Source organism: Schistocerca americana, chromosome X (assembly GCF_021461395.2).
Source record: "Schistocerca americana isolate TAMUIC-IGC-003095 chromosome X, iqSchAmer2.1, whole genome shotgun sequence".
In the NCBI taxonomy this organism is placed as follows: Eukaryota; Metazoa; Arthropoda; class Insecta; order Orthoptera; family Acrididae; genus Schistocerca; species Schistocerca americana.
In genome coordinates, this window is record NC_060130.1 from 494,002,744 (window position 1) to 494,021,899 (window position 19,156).

Below are 19,156 nucleotides of genomic sequence, written 5' to 3' on the forward strand. Positions count from 1 at the left end.
GCTATATGAGCAATTACCTCAGGCATAATTATATGTCGTAGGCTTTTAACACTTCCTGCCATATACCGCAACTCAGCTGCGGGGTGAGATATAATGGCCTTTGCAGTGTCGATTAACATCTGAACAAGACGCATAAGACCTTCACATCTTATTGCTCCGTATGACCTTACGTATCGTGCACATATAGCCACGCATTTATCGACAGTTATCTCCTGAGCAGGTTTAGGAAGTCGTTTCTCGTCGATACAAGAACCTTGTTCATTAGACACGCATGGATGGTGAGAAATGTGCGAAGTGCCACTTGACCCTTCAGCATGAGAGTAAATTTCACCACACAGCGAACAGCAAACAAAACGAACGTTTTTCCTAATGCCATCCAAAATAGGCATTGACACAGTCCAAACTGAACACTTCTAATATTCGTTTAAAGCTGTGTGGTTCTCTAATCATTTGAATTTTCTCTTTTACTTCCCTTCCCTTCCTTTTTTTTTTTTTTTTTTTTTTTTACATGCGACTCTACTTCTGTAGACCACATTTAGTTTCCGCGCTCATTTTGTGCGATACCAAAAAAATTAAGAAATCCCACCACTCCACTAAACACTGCTCTACTGACCGCTCGTAGCCCGTAGCAAGCAACAACGGTCAGTAGACCGCAGCACACAAGTGTTTGCGCACAGCACTAGTGCAGTGACGTCACGGTGTCGCTCAGTGTGGAGCAGTGAGGCCTTGGCCTGTGGGCTGCGGCTCCATTCGAACTCTGCTGAGCCCGTGGCATAGAAGTGTTTTCGCAACAGCACTGCTCGACCCTTGGGGTGGCGTCAGGGACTCGCTCGGCCGCCCAAGAGTGCTGTAGTATAGTGCGGCCGTAGCTCGCGCGCCGGGCCTCTGTGCTCGACTCTGCACCGTGCGGCCCGCAGGATCTCGATGCGGCTGCCCCAGATGAACCTGCAGCGCGAGGCAAGGCTCGCACGGCTGTCATGGCTACGGTCCTGGACGGGCCGCGCCTCGATGCCCACTTCTGCTACAAAGTGCACAACCAGAACTCACACTCAGCCGGTCGTCACTGACTGATTGACATCATACAAGCCAATTGCGACGTCACTCCACCAGTGGCTGAATCAATTCCAACAGACAGACACGTCCCTGAACTGACGTAACCTCTTATCCTCAGAACAATGATACCTCCCAAATTTTAAGTTAGTCTATCTTGTACACATATATCCCGTGCCAATGAAAATTATTTGTCAAACTGTTTATTTAAAACATGTTTAACTGTGCATTGTTTTTCCTTGTATACACCAATATTGTGCCCGCATCTCGTGGTCGTGCGGTAGCGTTCTCGCTTCCCACGCTCGGGTTCCCGGGTTCGATTCCCGGTGGGGTCAGGGATTTTCTCTGCCTCGTGATGGCTGGGTGTTGTGTGATGTCCTTAGGTTAGTTAGGTTTAAGTAGTTCTAAGTTCTAGGGGACTGATGACCATAGATGTTAAGTCCCATAGTGCTCAGAGCCATTTTTGAACAAATATTGTACTTTGTTGTACTGACGACTTGAATGACTACTCATGTAACAGCCAGTATCGTAGTCAAATGCATCGTAGGAAAATGTAAGACACCAAGAAAATTTTTCTTTCTTTATGTTTATGAAATATGTGTGTACCAGAAAGTCCACAAATGTTAATAAGTACATGTAATACTTTGAACGATGATGAAGAACAAAGAAGCCTTCACATTTTTCCTGTGATCAGCTGGGAGATGCTCTTCTGTTTCGTATCGTCTTTTGTTCAGCTTTTGTTATGCATGCATCTATCTTGAAGCTCTTGTTGCTGTTGTTGTGGTCTTCAGTCCAGGGACTGGTTTGATGCAGCTCTCCATGCTACTCAATTTTGTGCAAGTTTCTTCATCTCCCAGTACCTACTGCAACCTACATCATTCTGAATCTGTTTAGCGTATTCAACCCTTGATCTCCCTCTACGATTTTTACCCTCCACGCTGCCCTCCAATACTAAATTGGTGATCCCTTGATGCCTCAGAATATGCCCTACCAACCGATCCCTTCTTCTAGTCAAGTTATCCCACGTATTTCTCTTCTCTCTAATTCTATTCTATACCTCCTCATTAGTCATGTCATCTAAACATCGTTTTTCAGCATTCTTCTGTATCACCACATTTCGAAAGCTGCTACTCTCCTCTTGTACAAATTAATTATCGTCCACATTTCACTTCCATACATGGCTACACTCCACACAAATACTTTCAGAAACGACTTCCTGATACTTAAAAATATACTCGATGTTAACAAATTTCTCTTATTCAGAAACGCTTTCCTTGCCATTGCCAGTCTACATTTTATAGCCTCTTTACTTCGACCATCATGAGTTTCTTTGCTCCCCAGATAGCAAAACTCATTTACTACTTTATGTGTCTCATTTCCTAATCTAATTTCCGCAGCACTACATAACAATATCCTCGTTTTGCTTTTGTTGATGTTCATTTTATATCCACCTTTCAAGACAATGTCCATTCTGTTCAGCTGCTCTTCCAGGTCCTTTGCCATCTCAGAGATAATTATAATTTCATCGGCGAACCTCAAATCTTTTATTTTTTCTCCATGGATTTTAATTCCTACTCCGAATTTTTCTTTTGATTCCTTTACTGCTTTCTCAATGTACAGATTGAATAACATCAGGGATAGGCTACAACCCTGTCTCACTCCCTTCCCATCCACTGCTTCCCTTTCATGCCCCTCAACTGTTATAACTACCATCTGGTTTCAAGACAAATTATAATCAGCCTTTCGTTCCCTGTATTTTACACCTGCCACCTTCAGAATTTGAAAGAGAGTATTCCAGTGAACATTGTCAAAAACTTTCTCTAAGTCTACCAATGCTAGAAACGTAGGTTTGCTTTTCTTTGACCTATTTTCTAAGATAAGTCGTAAAGTCAGTATTGCCTCACGTGTTCCAACATTTCTACGGAATGCAAACTGATCTAAATGAACGTTCAAAATGGATCTGAGCACTATGGGACTTAACATCTGTGGTCATCAGTCCCCTAGAACTTAGAACTACTTAAACCTAACTAACCTAGGACATCGCACACATCCATGCCCGAGGCAGGATTCGAACCTGCGGCAGTAACGATCGCACGGTTCCAAACTGTAGCGCCTAGAACCGCTCGGCCACTACAGCCGGCTCCGAGGTCGTCTTCCACTAGTTTTTCCATTCGTCTGTAAAGAAGTCGTGTTATTATTATGTTGCAGCCGTGGCTTATTAAGTTGATAGTTTGGTAATTTTCACATCTGTCAACACCTGCTTCCTTTGGGATTGGAATTATTATATTCTTCTTGAAGTCTGAGGGTATTTCTCCTGTCTCATACATCTTGCTCACTAGATGGCAGAGCTTTGTTAGGCTCAGCTCTCCCAAGGCTGTCATTAGTTCTAATTGGATGTTGTCTACTCCTGGGGCCTTGTTTCGAGTTAGGTCTTTGAGTGCTCTATAATACTCTTCACGCAGTATCATATCTTGTATTTCATCTTCATGTACATTCTCTTCCATTTCTTTAATATTGTGCTGAAGAACATCGCCCTTATATAGACCCTCTATATATTCCTTCCATCTTTCTGCGTTCCCTTCTTTGCTTATTACTGGATCTGAGCTAATGATATTCATACAAGTCGTCCTCTTTTCTCCAAAGATCTTTTCAAGTTTCCTGTAGGCAGTATCTATCTTACCTCTAGTGATATGCGCCTCTAAATCCCTACATTTGTCCTCCAGCCATCCCTGCTTAGCCATTTTGCACTTCCTGTCGATCCCATTTTTGAGATTATATTCTTTTTTGCCTGCTGCATTTACTGCATTTTTCTGTTTTCTCCTTTCATCAATTAAATAATATACGTGGGGCGTTTGAAAGGGTCGTACAAAAATAAAAACTGCTTACATGTTTGGGGTAACGCGTTTTTACTTTTCAACATAGTCTCCTTTTAGCCTTAAACACTGTGTCCAATGCTGTTCTAATTTGTTGATCCCTTGTTTGAATAAAATCTTTGTCCCACCAGCCATTTCATCAAATTGGGGAACAAATAGTCGTTTGACGGAGCCAAGTCTGAAGAACTGGTGGGGGGGGGGGGGGTGAATCTAGTTGGAATCATATTTCCATTAATTTTGCGACCACAACTGCTGAGGTGTGTGCATTGTCGTGATGGAAAAGGACGGTCCAACAACGATGAATAACATTCACCTTTTCCAGACAGTCGGTGAGGATTATTCCTTGCTAATCCCAAAAGACAGTGGTCATAACCTTTCCTGTGGAAGGAATGGTCCTCGCCTTTTTTGGTGCAGATTCTCCCTTGGTAACCCATTGTTTAGAATGTTGTTTGGTCTCAGGAGTATAGTAATGTATCCATGTTTCATCCACAGTGACGAAACGACGCTCAAAGTCCTGCGGATTCTTCCTGAACAGCTGAAAACCATCCTTGAAACACTACACACGATTCCGTTTTTGGTCAAGCGTGAGCAATCGCCGAATGCATCTTGCGGATAGCTTTCTCATGCCCAAATGTTCACGCAAAATATTATGTACCCGTTTATTCGAGATGCCCACAGCACTAGCAATCTCACGCACCTCAACTCTTCTGTCATCCATCACCATATCATAGATTTTATCAGTGATTTCCGGAAGTGGTAACATCCACAGGGTGTCAAGAACGGTCAGCATCACTTGTGCCCATATGGCGACTCCGAAAATTTTGAAATCACTTATAAACATTTCTAATGGAAGGAGCAAGGTCCCCGCAATTTTTATTAAGCTTCTCTATAGTCTCCTGAGACGTTTTGCGTTTCATAAAGTAAATTTTAATCACCACACGAAATTCTTTTCCGTCCATTTTTTTCACAATCACTCGACTTCCTTGATTCACACGAGTGCCAAACAGAAAGAAATAGAACAATATGGCTGAAACGTGGTGTGCATTCTTTCCAAAGATGCTACTAACTAAAGATGACATCAATAGGCGCCGGTGGTGGCATCTCTCGGACTTTACACAGACTTTTCAAACGCCTCTCGTAGTTGAGTATATTTAAATTAATACCTTTCAGATTTTTTATCTAACAAACTAAACATATCTCTCTGTATCAATGTCTTTATCAGCTTTGTATACAGCTATTCGTGAAAGAAATGCAAAAATGCTGACGTGGAGCCCGTCCGCCATAGGTGCGATCCAGACACTGATTAGCAATTTATGAGAACTTTTATGGTGCACCAATGAACCTACAGTCTTTCAGAAACGAAGTCTGGTATTCAATTAACTATATAGCATAATTCGATTGACCGATCGCGTTTCTCTCGAACACCAACCTGGAGTAATAGGAAAACACAACAGGAATCAACAAGCACTGGTCGGTTAATTTCAGTTGACATTACTGGCTACCTGCTGGTAAGTGGTAGGTGATGGCGACTATTTTCTTTACGTTCCCTATCTTTCTTCCACCTTCGCAAGCAGGCGAGGTAACAGTTACAGCTCACAACTTCTACTCTCTCATCCACCTACCACAGAGGTTGTTCTATTCCTGGCTGAGGAGCACTTATACTGTGGTCACTCCGTGTATGGGTGCAGTTTAGAGTCATACCAGAGACACTTCTGTTTACAACAACAAAATAATACCAGAACCGCTACCTCAGCTCGTTGCATCGGCCAGTAGTATGAGATAAATAACTTTTCCCATACGAGAATGAGCAGCGCCGTTACTTTAGAGAAATATGGAAACGCCTTTTGCCATGTCAAAAGCCGAGGGCGCTGAATAACACGAGATCTACTTCACTCATGAGTTCTCCCAGGAAAGAACTTGGAAATTGTGGACCAGAAGCCTACCTCTCCCTCCCACCCACTTGCTCAATGTTGTTGTTGTGGTCTTCAGTCTGACGACTAGTTTGATGCAGCTTCCCAATCAACAGACTTATTATGGTCTACATGGGTACAAGCTGTGATTTGCAAAGCAGGAATGCTCTGTCCTAACATAAATTACCGTTCTTTTCAGTAAAAAGTGTCTCAGTCTGGTAGCTACTATTTAAGAGGAGAGGTGTAGGCCGCTCCACGAGGCGACATGAGGCTACAAGCATCCACCATGAGATTTGGCCTCCACTAACAGTGGGATCCTAGCGCTGGTTTTAAGATCAGTGCTCTGAGCTTAGCATCTTCTAGTCTGTGGGCCAACCATTTGCAACCAGCCTTCGGCCATAGAAGGCAGTCGTTTGAGGCCATGCCCACCTGTTGCGTCAGTTCCTTAACACTCGCTGTCTTCAGCACACACTATGGAGGACGTTGCACCACAGAATGTTCTAGTTTGTTCTTCAGTACAATGTGTGAGTAATAGTGAAGTTTTTATGAGCAGCCATCGATCATCAACCAGACTACAATCTACCACCTCAACTCAGACTTCCCTGTGTAGAGGTCATCCATCCTGGAACTCCACATTTTGATGTCAGGAGTGTGTGACTATATTTCAGTGACAGCGGTACCTTACCAGCCACGATGACTTTCGACAACTTCAGGATTGCAGTTTCGTCGACACACAGCATCAGTATGCAGTGGGTGAGTACACTGATTGTTCTTTTTTTTCCCCCTGCGAGTATCACGTCGAGTCAGTGCACCTATGAGCAGCTTTTCAGTTCTGTTTTCGTGTATGACATGTGGCAAGTAAAGTCAGACTCTGTTCTGAAAATGTTTAAAAAATGGACGTTATTTTTGGTTATCATCAATGAGTGTGGCTCATTGTCTGGAAGTGTATAAGGTGTTAAGCATACATAGCTTCTTAGGAGGGAAAAATGAGTTTTGTCGAGAAATCGGAGTTTTCTAAAGTAGTAGTTATGAGTAGCCTCTCAAGTGAAGATGTTAAGTTACAGTAAGTGTTAGGATAGAATTAGATTAAGTGTCCTTGTCGTCATAGTATTTTTTTCTCCTCGTTTGTTGTTTGCATCATTAGTGAGGTATACCCTGGCGGAGAGGTTGCAAATTTCTGCAGCCTGGACCAGATGTGGAGGGAAGTGCACGTACCGATGAATTTTGTGTCTTGCAGAGTGCTACTGCCGACACTAATTTTGTTGTATTTACTTAGGAGGTGACACAGAAAGCTATCAATAAGGCTGACTGTATTGCAGATGTTTTGGGTACTGAAATGGTACAGACGCCTTTGGTGTTTCAGAAGGCCGCAGATTCGGCACCATCTGTGACAGCCCTGCCTTCTGAGAAGGTGGGAGGGGAAGAAAGAGGAAAAGCTTGTGCCAATTGATCAGGAGATTTCCAAAGTGACAACACTTGCAGTGTAATGCGTGATGAAGGCGAAGCCTGCTGTGCAATCCCAGGGCTAGACTTTCTCATCTATCATCATGACGGAACTGACTTTCGAGGACTAGCGGTGGAACTCAGGAGGACAATGTTCGAGCTAGGGGAAGGTGTCACCATTGAAATACTGTAGCAAAGTTCGTTTATCATGATAGGACAAATGCGGGAAAAATAACTAAGGCTTAATTTGCGTGATATAGTGGCCGAAGGCACTGAGAAGCTGCTTTAGGTGACCGAAGGTGTTGCTAACTTATACTAATCTACACTTCGCCTCCAGGTAGAGAGTCGCTGTTGAGTACGCAGCGTTCTGTGATTGAGAGCACTTCTCCTGTCTATACTCACGTTGAGATGTTATTTGATATCCGTCCTTGTGGCTTGGATTTCGTGTTTCTTGTCTGTAGAATTCAGAGAGGAGTAGATAGTAGTAGATTATACCAGTCAAAGGACCGCCATCTGCCCTCCTAGTGTTTGAACGAGTTTTTTATTTTGTGGCTGGAGTTCTTACATCGTCGCAGACATGTACGAGAACCATCACTCCGACGCACGGGACGCAGTACATACGGTGATATTGCTACTTGCTTCAGCTTATTACGTCCATAAAGATGAACAGCTGTGATCACGTAACTTTCATTTCCGCTGAGGTTTCACACCACTGCAGATCATCTTCGAAAGTAGTGTCTTCTAGTGTTTGGGACGTAGATGATATCAATCATCTCGTGTTATTTATATTAGTTCGCGTACCCATCAATAGGGGCAGATTTGGGGCAACTGATCAATAATATTAGTCAGATAATTCGTTTGTATCTCTTTATGTCCATTGCATATCGATATATAAACATTTGGAATAAATAAAGGGGTTTGAATCTACAATAAATGTAAAAGCAGAAACATAATTAATATTTAGTAGTTACTAGTTCCCTTAATCATTCATTTACTTTTATGGTCTAATTTATATGTTATAGAGCAAGAAGGAGGAAATAATATCACCGTTAAGAGATCCTAAGATCTGCTTCAGGGGGTAGTCAGACATGGCCAAATCTTTTTTTCGGGTTCAGTATTTTCCATTGCGCACATTCATTTTTACACCCGCCTGGAGCAGCAGCTTGGAAACCATACAAATAACTCCAAGAAATACTTCCTAACACTTAAATTTATATTCGAGGTTAGCAAATGCCTCTTTTCCATGAATACTCTTGTTGCTATAGTCAGTCTTCATTTTACATCCTCTCAACTTCGGCCATCATCAGTTATTTTGCTGCCCAATAGTCCTTTTAGTGTCTCATTTCGTAATCGAATTCCGTTAACACTACCTGATTTAACCCTCGCAATACCAAGAGGGAAGGAAGGGGTACTTTTTGCCTACCTTTTCTGAATACTGTAATCTTGTCATGTACATCATATTATAAAATTTTTGAAAATAAGTATATTTGTAATTTTAAGTGATTTCTTCTACCAAATTCCGTAATTGTTTTAAATTATTTAGTAAAACTTAGAGCAAAAATTTGTGTCTTGTCGGTGGATCCGGATTTTCAGATCGGGTGTCATATTTACATATTCAGGTTTAGGACCCTTCTTGCACATAAATATATCTCTAAAAAGTATGTTGTATTAACGAAATCCGTATATCTTTTACCTTTCGTTTAGTTCCATTGAGGTTTATCTTATAATCCCTTTTCAGGGCACTATCTATTCCATTCAGCTATTATTGCAATTTCTTTTCTGTCTGACAGAACTGGAGTGTCACCAGTAAACTTCAAAACGTTTATTGTTTCTCCCTCATTTTTAATTCTGTTCATAAATTTATCCTTGTATTCTTCACTGCTTGTTCAGTGTAGATGTTGAAATACATCGAGTGTAGGTTACACGAATGTCTCACCCCATCTTCAAATTGCACAACTAGAAATTCAGCAGATGGAATAACAGAATTTATGTGCTTCAACAAGATTTGTTCTTTGATGGGATGGGGCTGTGAAATACATGTCCAGTCCCATTACTCCTCTATTCTTTATACCGGAGGGCAGCAAAATTCATATTTCAGTGCATATACGGCAAAAATTCAAACTTTCATTTAGTACGACATGGATTCCCATTGATTCACCTGTTACCTGTTGTGGAGGAACATGTAGGACTGAGCGTCTCCCCTATTTCCGAAATTCTTATGGTCTACATGGTTCCATACTGTGATTTGCATAGCAAGAACGCTCTGTCCCAACACAAATTACCATTATTTTCAGTCAAATTTGCCCCTGCTTCTGGTTTTAAGATCAGTTCTGTGGCTTATTATCTTCCAGCCAGTGGGCCACCTTCAGGCCAACTACCAGGTGCAAACATCCCTCCGCCATAGAAGGCAGTCACTTGAGACCATGGCCATCTGTTGCATCCCTCACTGTTTTCAGCACACGTTATGGAGGATGTTGCACTACAGAATGTTCTAGTTTGTTCTTCAGTAAAATGTATGACTAATAGTGAAGTTTTTATGAGCAGCCATCTATCATCATCCCGGCAATATCCACCACCTCAACTCAGAGCTCCACATGTACATCTACATCTACATGGATACTCTTCAAATCACATTTAAGTGCCTGGCAGAACCACCTTCACAATTCTCTAATTTTCCAATGTCGTAAGTAGGGGGACAAGGGGTGTCAAGTCACTCTGCATTGTTGCCAAATTTATTCAAGATGGTGGCGATGACATCATCCAAGATGGCCGCATGTAGACTGGGCAACAGCGCATGACGTCATCCAAGATGGCGGCTTTTGGCGGGAAAATAGGCCAATTGTGCTATGTCCACTAGCCTAACTTCAAGAAAAAATGGCGGCAATTTTGAATTTTGGCGGGAAAATAGCCCAATTGTCCTACGTCCACTAACCCAAGCCTCCAGAAGAAAAAATGGCGGGAAGTTTAATACCAACACGATAATGCATGCAAAAACCGTACTTGTCTTTATTATTATTGATTATCATTTATTAACATTCATTATCATTTATTATTATTTATATCATGCACGTGTGAATGCAATCCAACTGTGTTAGTTCATACCCTTGCCCCCAGAGAGCGCCACCAAGACGTTATTAAAGATGGTTGGGAAGAAAGCCAATTGTGCTACCTCCACTGAACTACCATTACCGTTCTCCTGCACATTCATTCTTCGCTGAGCTGTGGTTGCCATGTGTTCGATCATAGAGATGGATGTGGGTGATAGAGCAGCCTTTAATAACTACATTTCATGTATACATTCGAGGGAGGACTGTAGCCACAGTTCACTACATGAGGTGTGGAAGCGTATGATAATGGAGGAGTGTCGGAGCAATAAGTACAAGAATTCTGTTCAGCAGATTTCGGCATGCAGAGGAATGGAGCCAGGATGCATCCCGTAACCAGCATATGCTCATGCGCATGCGCAAACTGCAGGCTTATTTACCATCAAACATTCACTGTTCCAAAACGCAAGAGACGTTCAGTTGACACCAATTCGCTTCGGCGTAAGCATATTCGTATACAACGTATATACCATTGAAGACCATCCTGCAGAATGTGTTCAATCGATGAGTTATTGGTGTTTGACCTCGATGAGTTTAACAGCAGTGTAGTTTGCAAGCATACAGCCGAGGACTGCCCCCATAACCTCCTACATGCTGAATGGAAACGTTCATTAATCCTGGAACATATGAATAAGAACAAGAACACAGTCCTCCAAATAAATTCCCTTCAACGAAATGCTTTAAAAATGCTGTACCCATCTCATGGAAACATCTGCTACTGTTGGAACTGTCTACCTTTTCTAAAGCCCACATATAAGCTCCCAGCCCCCAAGAGATGACTGCCTCCGATCCAGCAAAGCGACGAACTGATCTAGTTCACGAGTTCTCTGCTAGAGGGCACTTCGATAGGTCACGTGTTCACGTCATTCAACCAATAGGAGCACAGCATCATGATGACGTAGTTGGCTTCTACATAAGGAGCACTCAGCAGCTCCTCCATCTCTGTTCCAGTCGGTCAAGATGAAGCGACAGTCACCACCACAGCATAATAATAGGAGGAGCAAGCAGCACCAGTAAAGTAAGTCCCCAAGTTATTGTTATTATTATTGCTCTTATTATTATTTCTCTACCAACATCACATCATATCTTATGGATATTCGTCTTGGTCCTCCAGCAGCTCTACCCATGACGCCGGCCTCAGCGGGTCCCAGCATGTCCCAGTCCACGCACGTGAAGGCCTCGGACTCGTCCACGCAGGATCCTGTAGCTCAGCTTCTCAGCATGCTGGAGCACGATAGCCAGGTCTTAATGTCGGTGCCAGAGGCTGTGTTTGACGGGGCTTCACAGTACTGGGCTCCTTCATACGCGCCGACCACTGATCATAATCTCACAAGGGACATCCCACCATCAGTGCAAGAACAGCAGGCTAACAGCGCTGGTGTGGATGTCGTTGATGAGAAGATACCGACCGCCCCTTCACCTCATCCTTTACTATTCGCCTCAAGCTATATGTTAACAGTTAGTGGTTCAAAACGTATCCATGTAGGACTTGAAGTTTCACAATACGGTAGCCTCTCAACTGTTTTAGTGCTGGAAAATGTGCTCAAAAATACTAAAGTGAAATATTCTGACTACAAGTGGGATGAACTGTGTCGTTTAAAAACACACATCAAGAATCATATGACTACCGAATATTATCCATCCCACTCCTACCAGGACATGTACTGTGGCAGTCTAACTGTGAATATTCTATCAATGTATGATGATGCTACACTAAAAATTAAAAGTGCTGATAGTTATAGTATTTTCATGCAACAACCCACTGTTGATAACTTGTTCAATTTAGACATGGCTCTAACTAGTACGACAGAGAGACTAAATAGATGGTGCCCATATGTTCAGGCAGTGTACACCGACATCATTAGCTGGCTTCACAAATGTAGCATCCACATAGATGATATAGAACATTGTTTTAATATGTGTATAACACCAGTGCCCAAGTCTTGTGCTATTCCTCGAATAAGTGTTGAAAATGTCGAACTCAAATTGATTGACGGAATACAGGACTATTGTAATTCACCCATAACATTACGAGATATACGTGCTGAATTTCAAGCATACAAGAAGCAGCTATTTTCCTAATACTGTACTGCTGCTGCACCGCTTAAAAAATAATGTACTGATTTTTTCTCATGCTGATCATATTTGTAAATATTTTAATAAATAAATATATTATTTTATAATTTGAAATTCGTCATTGCTAGTTTTTTATTTGCCAAGACAAAATGTCACCTACGTTAATCTATATGACAGCCTTCCCTTTAAATATACCACTTCTAGTTCATTCTATTGTGTAGCCGTTGTAGCTCAGTTGGTATGGTGACTGCGCTATAGTGATTACACACAAACACATATTTTTAATCATATAAAAGCGTATTCCACACCTTGACGTACCACAGTAGGTATCATGGCGGGCTGGGTGAAACACCCTCGCCTCAAGGGCTTTGTTGTAGTTGACTGGTCCTGTGATGATGACCAAGACCAGATGACCAGCAAGAATGGACCAACTTTCCTGACAGCATACGAGCTATAATTGTAGGTCGATCCAGCTGTGGTAAGACAAATGTCCTCATGGCTCTGTTAACGCACATAGACGTAGTCCACTTCGAGCACCTTTTCGTCTTCTCCAAAACACTCTTTCAGCCCAAGTACCAGTTACTGAAGAAAATAGTAGATGGAGTAGGCGGTGCAACGTACAGAGCCTTCAGTGAAAGCGACGACGTCCCCCCACCTGAAGTGGTAAAGCCTAACACCGCCTTCATATTTGACGATGTCGCAGTTGAAAAGCAGGATCAAATCCGTAAATATTTCTGCTTTGGCCGTCATATGGGTGTTGATGTATTTTATCTGAGTCAAACGTATTCCAGGATCCCAAAACAGCTGGTGAGGGACAACGCAAATCTCATTATAGCATTCAAACGAGATAACCTCAATTTAAAGCTCATTTACCATGCTCACGTACGGACCGACATGTCATACAATGAATTTGTAAAGATATGTGCTGATTGCTGGAACCACTCACAATACGGCTTTCTCGTTATTGATAAAACCCGTAAACTAAATGACGGTAGGTATAGCCGGAACTTCCAAGACTTTCTCCATATATAAACGTACGAAAATACCTTATCCCATCAGTTAACATTTCACCATGGACAAATTCGCACGCATGGCGGACGCTCAGTCTGAGAGATTAGGTGTGCAAAGATAGAGTGCCCGAATGTACACCGATATCAAATTTAAAATTCTTGAGTCCAGACTAGTTAAAGTGGCAAGGGAATTAAAGGACGCTCATAAACTTCTTGCCATTAACCAAAACCGGATAGAGAACAGAACTAGCGCAATTGAGGGCATGATAGAAGCCGAGGCCGTTGTTATTGAAGAAGGTGGCGTAGGAAAAAAAGGAGAAGTACAACAAACCATATATAAAACCACATGATATTCAGATCTCTGATTAGTATCCCTCGAGATGTCGACAAAGCATAAAGTCATTCAGGCGCGCTAAGCAGTTCGAGAAAAATTACGTTTGCTGATGTTGGGGAATACAGGTCGTGAGCAAACACTAAATGAAACTTTTAAACCTGTTACCAAATCTATCACCAAGATAGCTTTGCATAATAATGACCCAATCGCAGAATTCACCAACCAGTATCCGACCGTTAAGATAGACAGAACATTTGGTGTCATCAGGGCGAGACCGTACATGCCGGGCTCTCAAACTATAACTTTATCCGATAGCACAATACGCATCGGGGATACAGAGTTTAAAAGAACACCTGGCTTAATGAACCTAATCTTCCTAAGGCCATCAAGAAACTTAAAATACACAGCCGATGATCGCAAAGTCTATCGGGAAATACTTAACTTGACTGATCTATACAAAAATCCCGACAGAACACTGAAAAAGCCTGAATACTCTAAATGCACTACCATTATACGAGTACAACCTTTACTCAATTAGCAAGCTAAAAGTGTCGATGATGGTGTAGAATTTCAGCATAAAGGAGTGAGCAATCAAGTCCCACAGTATATATATTACGATGACCCAGATGAACTAATAGACAGACTTCGACTGTTGATGGCTTCGGCTGCTGCGGGCAATACAGCTCATTCGAATGAGGTTGTATCCATAATCTCAGAGCTTCGAGAGAGAGGTATCATCGAATAAGTATGGATACCGTGGTTGGAGAACTGCACAAGCCAGCACGCAAAACATACCATCGTAGACATATCACGATTAAAGGGCTGGATGACCTCAGGCAAGCTGATCTTGTAGATATGAATCGATATTCGCCTCCTAATAATAAATTCAAATACATTTTAACGGTTATTGATACATACTCTAAATTCGCATGGGCATTACCTGTGAAAACGAAAACCGGTAGAGATATTGCTGTGGTGTTTTAGCGTCTGCTGCAGACAGGAACGAATCGATGCCCGGCCAATCTTCAAACCGATCACGGTGGGAGTTTTACAATGACCATTTCAAGACTGTGATGGCGCGGTATGGCATACACCACTACTCCACGTTTACCTGCCTTAAAGATAGTATCGTCGAGCGGTTGAACAGAACAATCAAAGCTCAAATGTGGATGCAGTTTAATCTTCGCGGTTCGTACAAGTGGGTAGATATCCTCGCACAGATAATTGCAGAGTATAATCGAACCAAACATAGTACAATAAAAATGAGACCGATCGATGTTCGCGATCATTCACTCATGGACACAGTATATTTCCGGATTAAAATGCTCGACCCTCGCAAACAGAGGTTCAATATAGGCGACATAGTATGTGTTTCAAAACACAAGACAGCGTTCGAGAAATCGTACTTACCAAATTGGTCGACTGAGATATTCACAGTATCCAAAGTGCAGCGAACCAACCCTAGGACATATATCTTAAAGGACGGCAAGGGCGAAGAAATTGCAGGATGCTTTTACACGGAGGAATTGGAGAAGAGTTCTGAACCAGATGTATTTCTTATCGAGCGCGTGATAAGACGTCATGGGTATAGAGCACTGGTTAAATGGCTAGGATTTCAATCATCAGAAAACAGTTGGATCGAGGCTGACATGTTAGTATATAACAGGGAGAGTAGACCTCTATCTCCTCAGTAGTGTACCATGCACGACAGGAGGCACATCATAATAAGAGGTGGAGGTGGTGTTCTCGACAAGTTGCCTGTTGAATTGCACATTCCCGGATATAACTTCTGTAGGCCTGAAACAAAGCTTCAGAAGCGCCTGGCACGAGGCGATAAAGGTATTAACCTACTAGACGAAGCCTGCCTTGAGCACGACCTCGCATACGCAGCAAGTAAGGATCTCCCAGCACGCCACGTCGCCGACCGGATATTAGCAGATGAAGCCAAGCAACAAAGGCGAAGAAAAGATCTCGGAATAGGCCAAAGCGTTGCTGCATTCGTGGTTGATAAAACCATGCATGGAATAATTAAGTTGGGCTTGGGTGTGATGAATTTCAAACGAATTATGAAAGCAACGCGAACAGCTTTGCGAGCGAATAAGAACAGGAAGAAGAACAACAAACCCAGTTCTTTGAAATCTGTATTCTCACCTCGATGTCTGCAGCTAAACATGTGTTGAATGGTGGGAACAAGAAGAAAAACACGGCTTCATTTAAACCACCTAGGGTCCTACCACTACCAAAGACTTCGGGCAGAATTATCCCGTTCCTCGTTCCAGCCCTAGCAGCCCTGTCCGCTGTAGGTTCAATCACAGGCGGGGCCGCAGCTCTCGTCAAAACGGTCAAAAACGCACAGAATGTACAAGCCCAACTAGAGGAAGCCAGAAGACATAATCGCGCTATGGAGGCAGCAGCTATCGGAAAAGGCCTCTACTTCAAACCATACAGGAAAGGACTAGGTCTCTTCACAATAAAAAAAAAAAAGCCTGTTAGTTATCCTACCCGACAGAGCGCTCACGAATAAAGATCTAGTTAAAATTCTTAAACAAAAACTTCACATTCGTGGATTCCGTGGCGTCTTTATGCGGAATACATTACCCAAGACCATGTGGTGGACTAATGAGTGTGGAATTGTAAATTTAGATGTTGCTGGGTGTCCAGGGACCCACTGGGTTGCGTATGTTAAGAAAAGTCCAAATAAAGTTAAGTATTTCGATTCATTCGGCGATTTATAGCCACCTGAAGAATTAGAACGCTACTTCACCAGCAAAAGACGCATCTTCTACAATGTCTAGCGATATCAGGACTTTAACACATAACTCTGTGGTCATCTCTGCGCTATGTTCCTCATCACAGCGACGGCGAACCCCCTCTAGAATGCGTCATCGTCAGATCATGTGCGCGAGATATAAAAGAGCTGTCATTGAACACATGACCATCATTTGATGTTTAGATGCAATGTCGTACACTCTGACTTTAAAAGAGCGAGGATCAGTATTACGCGCAAATTACTTTCCGCCGATTGATTTAAGTGCAGGGGACTGGAGTATTGCACTGATTGGTCTAGAGACGTATAACAGCATTCCAAATATTACACAGAGCAACAATAAACTACATCTTGAAATTGACGGCCGGAAGGAGATTCTACAAATACAACCTGGTGCCTACGATATTGATGGTTTAAACGAACTCTTAAAACAGTCAGAAAAAGGTATTGAACTACAGGCAAACATTAATACCCTTAAATCTGAAATACGGACAGAGAGTGCTACGATTGACTTTACACAGGGACATTCAATTGGTCCACTACTAGGTTTTGCGAAGGATCGTGTTTTGGTGAAGGACGGAAGTAAATTTTACGCATCAGATCATGCTGTAGATATACTCCCAGTGAGTACATCCACGTTGAGTGTAATATTGCCACAAACTCATACCTGAACGATAAATTGATTCACTCAATTTACGGATTCTTTCCTGCAGTCGGCACAGGGTATAAAATAGTTCAAGCCTCCACAAATGCTATATACCTCCCAGTGACTGTTCAGACACTGGACTACCTTGAACTGCGTATTGTGGACCAGAATAATCAGCTTGTTAACTTTAGAGGAGAAGAGGTCATTGTATGCCTGCATCTAAGGCGCGATGGGAATAAGGTATAAAGCTAGCACACCAGGCTCACAATCCGTCAGTGGAATGCGGAAGGGCAAGGTGATAACACGCCTTAATTACGAATCCCTCATTTCAACAGGTTTAAAACCGCAGAAAGACGTCGCTCAACGTAACTCTATCAGTAGAGTGTGATGACCGAATTATTGGTCATGAATACCACTCACACAAATCCTATGCTTCAAGCACATTTAACAAAAATGATGAAATTAGGATTGTTATCCAGCATCAGGACGCGGTAACACTGCCTAGCAAGAGCTTCCTCCATCTGGACTACACATTTAAGAAAGCTGACGGGGCTGCCGTAGCGCTCTCGAAGCTCACTCGAAATGCCGTAGCATTCCTGTTTCAAGAGATACGCTATAAACTCAACGGAATTGAAATAAACCGAACACGCAATGTTTGTATTACATCAGCCCTTAAGACGTACGTTTCAGCCTCACCCTCTGATTCAAACAGTTTGGAAAATGCTGGGAAGTTCATAGATGGAGGGGATAGGGAGGGTGGACAAAGCCGATTTACCGCTTTCGTGCCACTAAACATGCTTATGAGTTATTTTTAGGATATGCAGTGAATAATTATCAACGCTAAACAGGAACTTATTTTGGTGAGAAGGGCAAGTGACGCGGATTCATTCTCTCAAACAGCTGCAGAGAATGTTCAAATCAAGATTAATAGCATATCATGGAAAATGCCTCACATCACTGTTGCTGACGAGGAGCGCTTGAAGCTCCTAAAAGTTCCGAATGCTGACACCTACCTACCACTAACTTTCTAATCATGGGAGCTTTTTGAATACCCAGGCCTACCTACAGTGTCCACACATACTTGGGCTATTAAAACATTAGTGCAGTTGGAAGCACCTCAATTCATCATACTCGCATTTAAAACTCAAAGGCGTGCTAATGTATCAAAAGACTCAACTGAATTTGACCACTGCAAGTTAACTAACGCCAGAGTCTACTTGAATTCAGAAGACTACCCATATGAGAATCTACATCTACAGTGGGACAGCAATGTATACAGTCTGGCATTTGACATGTATGCGAGATTCCGAGCATCTTACTATAAAGGTGTTGAAAATGAAGGATGCCTACTCAGCCCACAGAGTTTCAAGAAGCTAGGGCCAATAATCGTGATTGACTGTTCAAAACAGAATGATATAATTAAATCAGGACCTATAGATGTACGGATTGAATTTGAATCTTCAGCAAACTTCCCTGATCAGACTTTGGAATATGTTCTCGTTCTGCATGATCGTCTCGTTAACGACTGTCCGTTCACTGGTGTAGTGCAACGAGTTGTATAAATTAATACGCACTCTGCTAGCTGTAGTGTATATCACGATGTTACCTGAAGGTGTGAGGATCGTAGCTGACGTTCAAGGATTGTACTATGATGTAATTAAAGACTGTGGATTAATAGCAGTCACGCAAAGTGATGGAGCAACAGGAACATTTGTGTCAAGAGTTGAATCGCCGAAACCATTTAAAGACGTCAAGTACAATAAGACAGTCAGAAGTGCGATGTGGCTAACAAAATTTTATTATGGTATTATGTGGGATGCCCCTGGCATCTCTTATAAACATTTGCTGCAATTGCTGAGTGTATTTGATGACCAGGAGACAATAATCTACGTTAAAGGCGTTGAGAAGAGTAGCTGGCTGCGTCGAATCTTCAAATATGCGGC